Consider the following 12,932-nt stretch of genomic DNA (forward strand, 5'->3'; position numbering starts at 1 on the left):
AATAAGTGAAAAACAAACGTAGCCTACTTCTGCAAAAAAGTGACGAACTAGGAATCCAGCAGACCTCATTTTGAGCAGCACTGGGATGGAGCATTGATAGACAGGTTCAATGTTCGCCCTGAGTACGGCTGCACCAAGAGTGGATGTTATCGCTTAGGCTCGGTTTTTGTCAACATGCACAGGTGCGCCTTCACTCCTTATCGGATCAGAATGGCAAGTGCAACAAATAAGAAAAGTGAGATTACGGAATTCCGCTTTCAACCGCTCCTCTCCCTCACTTTCACACAGCGACAACTTCCTACTTCTTCTGCTGCCACCGATGTGCGGTAGTTTCTGTCGTCCAAGATGAAGGTAAAAGCGACTATCTTTATGAAGTGGCAAGGTACAAATTATCCAACATCTAGAGAGAATAGCAGTAAGTGTACGTTAGAGAGAGATGTGGGGTTTCAAAATTCACCGCCGGCGCGCCAGAAAATGGTTTTCCGTGGTTTCCTATTTTACACCAGCTCTGTGCATTAATTAAGACCACGGCCACTACTTCCGTAATTTTAGTCTTTTCCCCATCCCTGCATGGGTTAAGAACTCATTTTGAAAAGCCATATTCTTTATTTCTTAATCCGTTTACCGTCGAGGTTTTTTTTTTTTTTTTTTCGGACTCAGCGAGGAATCCCACCTCTACCACCTCAAGGGCAGTGTCTTGGACCGTGAGACTTTGGTCGGGGATACAACTGGGGAGGAAGACCATTGCTTCGCCCAGGCGACCTCATCTGCTATGCTGAACAGGGCCTTGTAGGGGGGGGGGATGGGAAAATCGGAAGGGATAGACAAGGAAAAGGGAAGGAAGCGGTCGTGGCCTTAAGTTAGGTACCATCCCGGTATTTGATGGAGGAGAAGTCGAAAATCACGGAAAACCACTTCGAGGATGGCTGAGGTGGGAATCGAAACTCCTTCTACTCAGTTGAGTGGACCCCGATCCAGCCCTCGAACCACACTTTCGTTTTCAAATTTCGTGGCAGAGTCGGGAATCGAACCCGGGCCTCCGGGGGGCGGGAACTATTCACACTAACCACAACTCCACAGAGGCGGACAAAGACAAATATTAACATTTTAAATACTCAAAATGCTGATATAAAGTATAGCAATCATTTTGCAAAGATCTAGTTGTTTTCAGTTTTCTTTCTGCACAAGATATACAAGCCACTGCCATTAAGTTCACACCGCAAAGTCAAAATTTGCAGTCAAATGTTAGTGAATGTCTTGAAACGACAATGTGCTTGTAATTATAATTGAAAATTATTGTTCTTACATAGTTCATTTCTAAACGCCTTCGAAATATTATTACACAAGTATCCAGTAATTCAATCCTATCTGCAATATATAAAATAAAATAAAACATGATATTTGTAAGATTTCCACTTCTTTTCTTAAAATAGTCTTTCCTCAATATCCTGGTCCTGACTAGTATTAATAGCACAAAATCAATAACGTCAAAAAGCATGACACTGTAGATTAATCTTATTTAAATTGAGCTTACCAAGTGTACTAATAATTCAGTTTCCTATGACTGAGCGAGGGTGGCCGTGTGATTAGAGTCGTGGTTTCCCCATTTTCACATCAAGCAAATGCTGGGAATGTACCTTAATTAAGACCACGGGCGCTACATTCCCATACTTGCATCGACGAAAACCTCAATGTGTTTGTGCTAGATTTAAGACCAGTCTTCTCAGCCTCTCACGAATTATTCCTGATCGGCACTACTGAACAGGTGGAAGGAAGCGGCCGTGGCCTTAATTAAGGTACAGCCCCAGCATTTGCCTGGTGTGAAAATGGGAAACCACGGAAAACCATCTTCAGAGCTGCCGACAGTGGGATTTGAACCCAATATCTCCCGGATGCAAACTCACAGCCCAACAGGTGGATTAAGCCTACTTCAAAGCCCGGATGCCTTTCCTGATGCCAACCCTATGTGGACGGGTGTATTTACTTCTGCGTGTATAATGTGGATGAAAATGTGTGGATTAAAGGAAAATCCACACTTCTAGCCCTTGAGGCAAGCAACTCAATGTTGAAAACTTCGTAGGGATATGAGTTACGAAATTTAGGTAAATAAAACATAATTAAGTGAAGAAAACCTCTGATCGCCTCAGGGATGGAATGAATGAAGTCCCTATCCAGCGGCAAGGATAGGAATTGTGCCGGCTGCCGAAGCCTGTTGCACCCCTCTGGGGCAATGATTAATGAATGACAGATGAAATGAAATGACAGTGGAGAGTGTTGCTGGAATGAAAGATGACAGAGAAAACCGGAGAACTACGAGAAAAACCTGTCTCGTCTCCGCTTTGTCCAGCACAAATCTCAGATGGAGTGACCAGGATTTGAACCGCGGACCCCAGCGGTGAGAGGCCGACGCGATGCCGCCTGAGCCACAGAGGCTTCAAATAAAATATAATGAAGTATGAGAATATATTCTTTATTTATTCCTAAAAATTACAACCCTTTTCTTAATCATCCTTATCCGGTCGATTAGATTAGCAGTTTATCTTTTTCTACCACTACGAGCGCTAATGTGAGTCAATGCAGAGTTTCACTTAAGCCCTCATAACGACATTCGGTGTGGACATTTTTCAAAAAATCAAAAAACCGTCTTTGGGTATTGAACCAAGGAACACATTACAGAAAGAAGTATGTACACAAGTTAATTTGCCTAGGATTTTAATTAGAATGAAAACGAGTAAAGAAACGGGCGATTTTAGGCTGTTTTTCCGGAACTGCATTTAGGCCGGAAGTGATTTTCAATTTTTTTTTTTTTTTAAGTTTGATAGAGCTATTTGAGACTCACAATTTGAAACCTTTCCGGACCCTTTAGCCCTTTAACTTTCGGCACAATTGAGAAAATTGCTTAATTTTACATTTCTCGTAGTGTGGGGACCCCTACTTTGTTTGCTGAGAAAGTTTTTCAACATTAACATAAAACGCCTGGCCCCCGAGTCAGAAGAATTAATCAGACGCGAATAAAATCCCTCGCCCAGTCGGGAATTGAAAGCCACGACAATGATCATTTAGCCATGGAACCGGGCGTGTTAGCGCCCGGTATGTAGGGTATGATTAATGGTAGAAGAGGAAAAAGTATGGCAGCGATCATGACTGGTCTAGTTGGTAGTATCCCCTGTTTATAGTTTCAACACTAGGTTTTGTACTGGTGATAGAGAGCAACAGGTAGACTATATGGGTGTCCATGACACGACTTCCTGTTGTGCACTGTGTGGTAACTCAACTAAATAACGCATTCTTTCATACGGTGCTACTCATGAGTTTCTCTGAGACGTTGTTTTTATTGACACTCAGCTACATCATAATGACCACGGCTTTAGGAACGAATTTCTACCACATCATCAAACACTAAATGAGAATTATTATTTAGTGTGTTGTAGACAGATTTTGGAAGTTCCCCCGATCTTGTAGAATGTCGTAGACCCCCATGGCTTGCGGACTGTGAGACAATGTTGTGGCGCGAGGGTTAATTTGATATAATGTCGGACAAAAGGGCGAGCTTTCCCCAACAGCTGCTCGGGTTCCACCCTCCAAGAGAAGGGGAACACACACAACCCTCCTCCTTGTTGACATCCCCTTCACCCTCAAGGAGCAGCCCTAATTAAAAGGAGAACAAACCTGCCACTCCAACACTACACATTTTTTAAAAAGAGAATCCACGTCTCGCATTAGTCATCTGAGAAACTCTCGACGAGGGTAAAATCCGATTCACTGCAACTCAGACGTTTTCGGATCAACTCGAATTGCGCTATTTTGCCTAGGAATGGACAATGGCGGAACTTACACAGTGCCTATTTCTGCTTCGAACTACTATTAGTGCTGGGATAATCGAATACAAAATAATCACTTGTTCGATTATTTCATTTTATTCGATTACATTCCCCATTCGATTATTTTTCGATTATTCATTCGAATGAATGAGGCAATCGAATAGACAATATTTTTTCCATCCGATTATTTTTTCGATTATTCATTCGAAAATCCACTCGAATAAATAAGGCAATCGGATAGTGAATATTTTTCCATTCATTTATTTTTCGATCACTTTTTGATTATCCATCCGAAACTCCATTCGAACCAAATATTTCAATCGATTATTCATCCGACACACTTAAACAGAAAAATGTATTCATAACGCAACTCATTCGATTATTTTGATTATTTATTCGATTGTCTAAATAATCGGATGGAGGTAATTCGATTAGTAAAAGTATTCGATTATCCCATCACTACCTCCTATGCTAAATGGTCTTCATAGTGGTCTTCGATTCAGAGGGCTCTGGGTTCTATTCGCGGTCGGGTCGGGGATTTAACTGTGTATGGTTAGTTCATTCACGAAGCTCCGTGTCTCAAATAGCGGGCCGGCTTCTCACCGCTGGGCTCCGTGCTTCAAATGCCGGTCACTACATGTGAGATTTGCGCTGGACAAAGCAGAGGCGGGGCAGGTTTTTCTCCGGGTACTGCGGCTTTCCCTGTCATTCTTCGTTCTAGTAACACTCTCCAATGTCATTTAATTAATCGTTGCCCCAGATGAGTACAGGCTTCGCTAGCCGGCACAATTCCAATCCCCGTCGATAGCTCTCCCCGTAGATCTATTGTTTCTACAATTATCTCTCTGAATGTTTATTTTCTTTATTGTCAGTTTTTGTTTATTTTATTTAAGTAAAAGTTCCATTGGGGGGGGGGTCTAACCCCCAGTAACCCACTCCCACTCCTACCCCCGGTTACTCCACTGCATTCTTATAAAAGGTCGACGAAGATCCTTTCCTTGGGACCGTAACCGATGCTTGGTGAAACAGTGGAGTGCGTGCAAGGTAGGTATGAGTGCGTGTGTGAATGCATAGAGCCACTTCTTCGCACAAAACGGTACTGTAGTTGTATTAAACACACCTTAACATAGATCAGTACTTAATGCACATTGAAGAACTGCATTTATCTTTAAAAGTAGTTCTTGCAGTCCACAAGTGCCTCAATAAGTTAATCTAACTCTTCATGTATATTGTGGGGAAATATCACCGACCGAGCTGGCTGCGTGGTACGGGTCGTGCCACAATAGGCAAATGCTGGGACTGTACCTTACTCAAGGCCACGGTCGCTTCCTACTCAGTACTTGTAGCACTTTCCTGTCTACTGTCTAATGATCGGCGTAAAAAAAAAAAAAAAAAAAAAAAAAAAAACCGAGAAAGAAGAGGTATAGAACTACGTGTACACACAGCATTTATTAATTCCCTGGATTGTATGCAGAAAAGTATTATCTGATGAATGCATGTTTATTCTTTACAATTGCTATAGCCTACTTATCTCTTTCAGCTTATCTATCTGACCTCCTTTCGTTAATTATTGTTTTCTTCCGATCTCATATTACGTTTGCGATACTTATTAGTCCTTCAGTTTCACAACTGTTTGTTTGTAAATGACTGAGTTAAAAAGAGCTCTCGGACGAAATGATCTTTACGTCGATCTGTCTTTGTTGTTCGGGAGTGAAAGCTGGGTGAGTTTAAGGTCTTATTCGTAAATTATAGGTAAAAGATTTGATGGAAACGAGAATGGATGCTGTTACAAACCGGAGCGAAAAATTGCAAGAGGATACTCGGATAAGGAGATGAAAGTTTTGTACAGTATTTTTTTTTTTTTTGTCTCGCATTATTATGTTTTCAGCTGGGTGAGGACAATTTTTCTTTTTAATTCCTTACAGAGTCAATTTCGGTGATATCTCTCATGAGTTTAATTCTTCCTTTAATTATATTGTAATAACTTGCAATTTCCAAACGTTTAATGTTAATTGGAGTCGTTACAGTTAGTATGTATAATTCTTCATGTGACGTCGTTTTGAAGGCTTTGGTATGTATGTATCTGCTGTATGTATGTACTAGCTTTAGTACCCGTTGTTGAAGGAACAAACATATAGCATGTGCGAAGTTATCCAACTTCCCAACTACTTCCCGCCAATATTCGGGCATGATGCTTCACTCGGGACGCAGCAGTAATGCCATCTATAGGAGATGACTGGCAGCAGAAGGAATAAATCACATCACAACAATGGTCAATGCAATGTTGTTGTTCATCAGTTTTATGAGCTTTCTATATTGTAGGCCTTCCCATTTAGTTTTCTTCCGACTTCGACCATCTAATGTAAAGGCAGTCCTTCCTTCTTTCATGAATCCGCACCTTCCCCTAAACTACCATTTCATCCAGTGTGAATATAAACTATTTATAGCCTGGACTGTAGTACCTTCTTCCCAGATTTTACATACAGATTTTCATTAAATTCTGTTCACCTGTTTTCTCGTGGTTCGGCGTTCATATGGACTTACCAACAACAATCGAAATCCATGAATATCTCTATTTTGTTATTTCTTATTTTTTTGCTATTTGCTTCACGTCGCACCGACACAGATAGGTCTTATGGGCGACGATGGGATAGGAAAGGCTTAGGAATAGGAAGAGGTCGTGGCCTTAATTAACGTATATCCCCAGAATTTGCCTGGTTTGAAAATGGGAAACCACGGAAAACCATCTTCAGGGCTGCCGACAGTGGGGTTCGAACCCACTAGAATATCTCTATTAACATAGCTGGTAAGGTAAACATAAATAAGACACAAATGATAGGAAATTTAATTATATATAACATTAGGTGTGTAGTATGTATCGATAGGACCACTAATAACACAAACACCAAGTTATATTTAGCGGCGCAGTGCGAAGAAAGGACGTACCTCTATGGCGGGGAAGGCTTTAAACGAACGGATCGACTGGGTGTGTCAGCAGCTGTTGTTGTTGTTGTAAGTGATAGTGTAAAATTTTGAAATACGTAAGATTCGTGTGAATTTGAATATGACGGTGTGTAATGTTAAGCTAGTACTGTAGCAGGCTGAACCTACAGTACAGTAAGCTGTAGTGTTGAAGCGCTGGAAATATTTAAGTTGTGTGTGAATTGTTTATGATGATGCTGGATTTAGAATGTTAAATTATTAGGGGATTTTCTTTCCATGGAATTGCTTCTTGTACTGTTGTTGTTGTTGTTGTTGTTGTTGTTGTTGGGTAATTATGTTTTAACTGTACTTTATTATCACACTACTATTAAGTGACCATTGCCACCGGAATATTTTCCAATTGCGATGTATTTGTTAATAATAATAAAAATATTTGAGAATTAAATTTATGCTATGCCCTAAACTACCATTTCACTCAGAGTGAATAAAATTATTTATAGCGTAGATTGTTAGTGCCTCATTCTTCGACTTTACACACAGGTTTTCATTAAATTATCTTCTACCATTTTCTCCTGATACCCGTACATACATACAGACAGACAGATAGAGACAACAGAAATTTAAAAAGGACATTTCCTTGTTACTGTGGACACGAACGATACAGAAATACCATTATTTTTTCATTCTGAGCAATGTACAGATAAAACTCTTATTTTATATATTTATACAGATGTATGTACGTAAATACGATAAACGACAAGATTTTGAATAAATTTAAAACAATCTATTCTCTCTTCCTACTCCTAAATTAAAGCTTTAAAACGAAAGGAGAATGTATTCTGAACGCGTGAATTGTCTGATAAGTACACTTGGGGCTTGAGGAATGATTGGCACTTAGCGACTAACAAGATATGTCGACTGCAAGGTAAGGAGACACCCCTCGCTATTGTGTCAGACTGCAATAGGCGGGCACCATGTGCACTTGAAGCAAGGGGATTGTTTTGTTAAGTCTATTTATGTTCCCCTCCCTCCACGTGCCACAGCAGATGGCTCACAGCTGGGGCAGCTTCAGCTTCCTCCCTCATCTCCTGCATTCCTGTTCACAGCATTTCCTCCTCTGGCGGGATATTACAGCTGTTTATACAACACTGCTAACGGCCGCCGGATCTTCTCCTGAAATCTTATTTACACAATTTTCAATACTTGGGGTAGGAGATGTGCTCAATTAATGGCAGAGGTGAAAGAAATTCGCGACTCATAATAAGTAGACATTCCTGCTTAATGTTTGCCAAGAATCGCACGAAATACTTCTTCGGGAAATTTCTAAACCACTTTCCTTCATCATATTATTATTATTATTATTATTATTATTATTATTATTATTATTATTATTATTATTATTATTATTACTAGGGCTCGGATGTTTAAGACCTAAAAATAGCCCAAATAAGCAAGCAAATATGATCTCAAATGTGACGAAATGTGACGTGAAAAGTGACGAAATATGACGCAAAAACTACAAAATATGACCCGAAAATGATTACTCTAAATATGGCCATTTTAAAATAAATTATTAATTGGAACGGCAATTGCTTTGACACACATTTGTATTTATTCTTACTTTCATATTGATTTTCTGAATATACGTGTTTATCAATTATTCACAGTGTATTGTCCTTGATTCACTTATCAAACATTTGTGATACATACCTGTAAAGTATTATTAGATCACACTACATTTTGAAAGTCAAAACACGTTTGCATGATGGTTTGAAATACTAGAAATGAATCTTAAAATATTTGGAACGCTTAAGCTCAGATTTCATTTATATTATACAAATGTGTTAAAGTTTAAAATGAGTACCACGAAACGAATTAAGTAGATGTCTTTCAATACATTACGGTATGGCCTATAGTGCAAACTCACATACGTTTTTTCATTCATCTCTGCGGCTGGAATTGAAGTGTATGACAAGATTCATGTTTTGTGAACACTTGTTCGAATTCGGAAAGTTTCAACTTTTGCCCAGCTACAGATGTCGTCAAAGCGCCGAAATATGACCGAAATATGACGTATCCACGAAAATAGCTTAAAATATGACCTTATGACAAAAAAAATATCCAAAATATGCATTTATATGACAAATAAAGATCACTTAGTTGTGACCATAATCACCTGATTTGCACCAAAATCCAATCAGGCAAAAATATAACTTTTCCTAAACATCCGAGCCCTAATTATTATCATACATTATTGAAGACAGTGGTCGAACTTGTATGTTACACGATTATTCAATTTCGTCTTTCGTCTTTTCTCTTCCCAAAATCTCTTCATTCTTTGACTGTGTTCTTGTTTCCTTTATTCAGTCCATACTTTTTCTGTGTTTTTTAAAATCCCTTTTACTTCAAATTCGCATTCATAATTTTATTTCTGGATATGTTTCTTTCATTTACCATTGCCTTGTCGATACCAGTTTGTTGTAGATCTTGTATTTCTTTCAGCCAATTGTATTTTTTTATTGAGCTAATTAGCTACATCAAAAATCCTCTTTGTGAGTCTGCTGCTGTCCATTCTATGTAGGTGCTAAACGGTGTTTTCTGTTCATGTTTGTGAGTCGTATTATAATTATTATTTCTCCGATAGGGTCTTCTAGGGATCACGAGACAATTTCAATGCTTCATCCTTTGTTGTTCCTTCTTCTCTTTACAGTATTTAAAAAAATATTAACAAACTCGCATTTTACGGGATCGCTTTAATTATGACCCTTATTAAAGTAATATTTTAGAAGACAGAATACAGTACATACAGTAGTGGAACAAGAAACATACCTCCTTTAAAACCTTTGGAGTCCGCCTCTGTGGTGTAGTGGTTAGTGAGATTAGCTGCCACCCCCCGGAGGCCAGGGTTCTTTTCTAGGCTCTGCCACGCAATTCGAAAAGTGATACGAGGGCCGGAACGGGCTGCACTCAGCCTCGCGAGGTCAAATGAGTAGAGGTGGATTCGATTCCCACCTCAGCCATCCTGGAAGTAGTTTCCCGTGTTTTCCCCACTCCTCCTCCAGGTAAATGCTGGGATGGTACTTAACTTAAGCCCACGGCCGCTTTCTTCCCTCTTCCTTGCTTATCCCTTCCAATCTTCCCATCCCCCCCCCCACAAGGCCCCCGTTCAGCATAGCAGGTGAGGCAGCCTGAGCGAGGTTCTGGTCATTATCCCCTGTTGTATCCCTCGACCCAATGTCTCACGCTCCAGGACACTGCCTTTGAGGCGGTAGAGGCGGGATCCCTCGCTGAGTCTGAGGGAAAAACCAACCCTGGAGGGTAAACAGATTAAGAAGAAGAAGAGATACACTGTCATTTATGTTCGACTGACTCTGTACGTAGGTTCGAAACCACGCAGCCAAGATTCGTAAATGGAGCTTGTCATGCAGGACTTGTGGGCTTGCTTTCGTGCGTGACCGGTAATGAATTCACACCCGAAAAGCAGCGATACTTCGCCGATTTTCCCATCACTAGAAGTTTCTTTTTCGGTTCACATCATATTAGCTCCCAGCATCACTGTTACATTTCTTTACTTGTTAACTATTCCTCTCCTTTTTTAATTGGCTTTACGTCGCACTGACGCAGATAGGTCTTATGGCGACGATGGGATAGGAAAGACTTAGGAGTGGGAAGGAAGCGGCCGTGGCCTTAATTAAGGTACAGCCCCAGCATTTGTCTGGTGTGAAAACGGTAAACCACGGAAAACCATCTTCAGGGCTGCCGACAATGGGACTCGAACCCACTATCTCCCAGATGCAAGCTCACAGCTGCGGGCCCCTTACCTCACGGCCAACTCGCCAGGAAACTATTCCTCACAAACTACAAATGTTTTTATTGCACAGTCAGTGTTGTACAAAATTCGAGTTACAGAGTATTTTCTGCTTCAAGGGAGGAAACGTTCGCTTCGAGAAATCGAGAAATTCGTATAACCGACTAATAGAGAAATAAATACACATGAAGATAGGACAAACGGCCGGGAAATTGAAATTACTTCGAGATACTGAAAATTCGACTAATGGAGGTTCGAGATATCGAGATTCGATTGTATGTTTTGGCAGTTATTTATCGGAATGACCAATCCTCCAATACTTATATTTCCGGTTCATGTTGTTTCCGAACACTGTGTACAGTAGAACGGTGCGCCGCGCGCCACAGTGTATGAATTACTTGAGCAAATTCCATCCCAGGCAAACAGATGGCAATACTTGTAGCGTATCAACAGATGTACCAACCACTGTAATGAGCAAAGCAACAACATTCCGCTATGTAAGATCGTTTTAGTGTATCCAAACCGTTACTGCCTCCACGCTCTATCACTGGTGGGTTCTGTTCGGATGCATGTAGGAAATTCCAGACAATTCACTCTTTCAAAATATTTCATAGTTTTAAGAAATAAAATGTTCCGTTCAATTTTGAAAAGTCGGTAGATGTAGAATGTATCTCGGCCCACAAGTGGCCACGGCTCGTCCGTGGTCTAACAGCTCTGCACTCTGACCGGCCACCCGAGCAGAGGATGGGTCCTGAGAATGGTATTCCGTGGTTTTCCATTCTCTTGCACTAAGGCGAATGCCGCGACAGTTCCTAGTTTAGGCCTCGGTCGCCAACCCCCTCACCTTCTCCGAGCTTCTCCTTCACCGTAACAAATCTCCTGGCCTGAGAGACGTCGTTACCGTTTAAGAGGCCCGCCTCCCCCTTCAGGGGAGGCAGAAAACATTTCAGTAGTAAAAGCAAAGTTATCTCCGTACAGGCTATGAAGGCCCTTGGAGGGGTGGAAGGTAAAGGCTTCCACTATCAGTAACTTCGGCACTTGGTGGGGTACAGTGGTTAGCTCTACGCCCGGCCGCCTTTGTCCCCAGGAATTAACCTGGTACTCATTTCACTGTGGGCTGAGTGAACCTCAGGGCCATGTGCACCTCCAGAAGTGGAAATTCCGTTTCTTAAATTTTACGACTTCCCGACGGAGATTCGAACCCACGTCCTTCCGGGCGAACCGAGCACGCCTGTACCGCTTCGGCCAGGCAACCCCTACATTTCAGTAGTGGTAGTAGTAATACATTTTAAACTCGTTTTGTCGTGGAACATTACTTCGCAAATATAATTTTGCGGGAAGGACATACAGAACAAAATATTACAAACAAAACAAACTCCATGGTGCAACAAGCCCAAAAGGCCATGGCCTAGCAAACGACCGCTGCTCAGCCCGAAGGTCTGTATATTATGAAGTGTCGTGTGGTCAGCACGACGAATTCTCTTGGCTTTCTTGACGGGGGCCACCATCTGACCGTCAGAAAGCTCCTCGATCGTAAGTCCGGCTCCATGGCTAAATGGTTAGCGTGCTGGCCTTTGGCCGCAGGGGTCCCGGGTTCGATTCTCGGCAGGGTTGGGAATTTTAACCATCATTGGTTAATTTCGCTGGCACGGGGACTGGGTGTATGTGTCGTCTTCATCAGCATTTCATCCCAATCACGACGCTCAGGTCATCTACGGGTGTATTTCATTTCCTCGACCGTAATCATGTGGGCTGAGTGGACCTCGAACCAACTCTCAGATCCAGGTAAAAATCCCTGACCTGGCTGGGAATCGAACCTGGGGCCTCCGGTTAAGAGGCAGGCACCCTACCCCTACACAACGGTGCCCGCTTTATTATACAACTACCTTAATCTAAATAGAAGTGTTCATATACAGTAAATAGTGTGAAAATGTAGTAGAAGGATAGATTTAACAATTTGAGGAAAATATTCAAAATCTGCTGTGCTGTGAGATACCACGATTCATTAAATATACATTGCGGACATTTGTTCGAGAGTTGCTTCAAATCTTCCTTTCTTTGATGGAGTGTTTGAGTAATTTAACGAGAGAACTGAAACCTTTTGCTGCGAATACCGCTCTTATTTACGACTCATGCATTGAAGTCCCTGTCGATGAAATCTTGTCATATCCCAGAGGAACGATGAAAGTAATCTGTGATCTGGAGGCCTGCAAGGAATTCAATAAACCATGAAGCGTATAAAACAGGTATTATCCAATTACTTTTACCGGGAGCGATGTCTGCATTCCCTGGATAATTACTATGTAGTAGGCAGTAAACAAGACAGCCATCACAGGGAGCATAACTTACGACTGCCACAA

The 12,932-nt window shown here is 41.3% G+C and overlaps 1 protein-coding gene across 1 annotated transcript in view; it reads right to left on the bottom strand.

Moving 5' to 3' along the window:
• The window catches only part of net, a 159,141-nt gene that overhangs the window by 24,615 nt on the left and 121,594 nt on the right, over positions 1-12,932 (bottom strand). The window lies entirely within an intron of this gene.

This window comes from Anabrus simplex, chromosome 1 (assembly GCF_040414725.1).
Source record: "Anabrus simplex isolate iqAnaSimp1 chromosome 1, ASM4041472v1, whole genome shotgun sequence".
Lineage (NCBI taxonomy): Eukaryota > Metazoa > Arthropoda > Insecta > Orthoptera > Tettigoniidae > Anabrus > Anabrus simplex.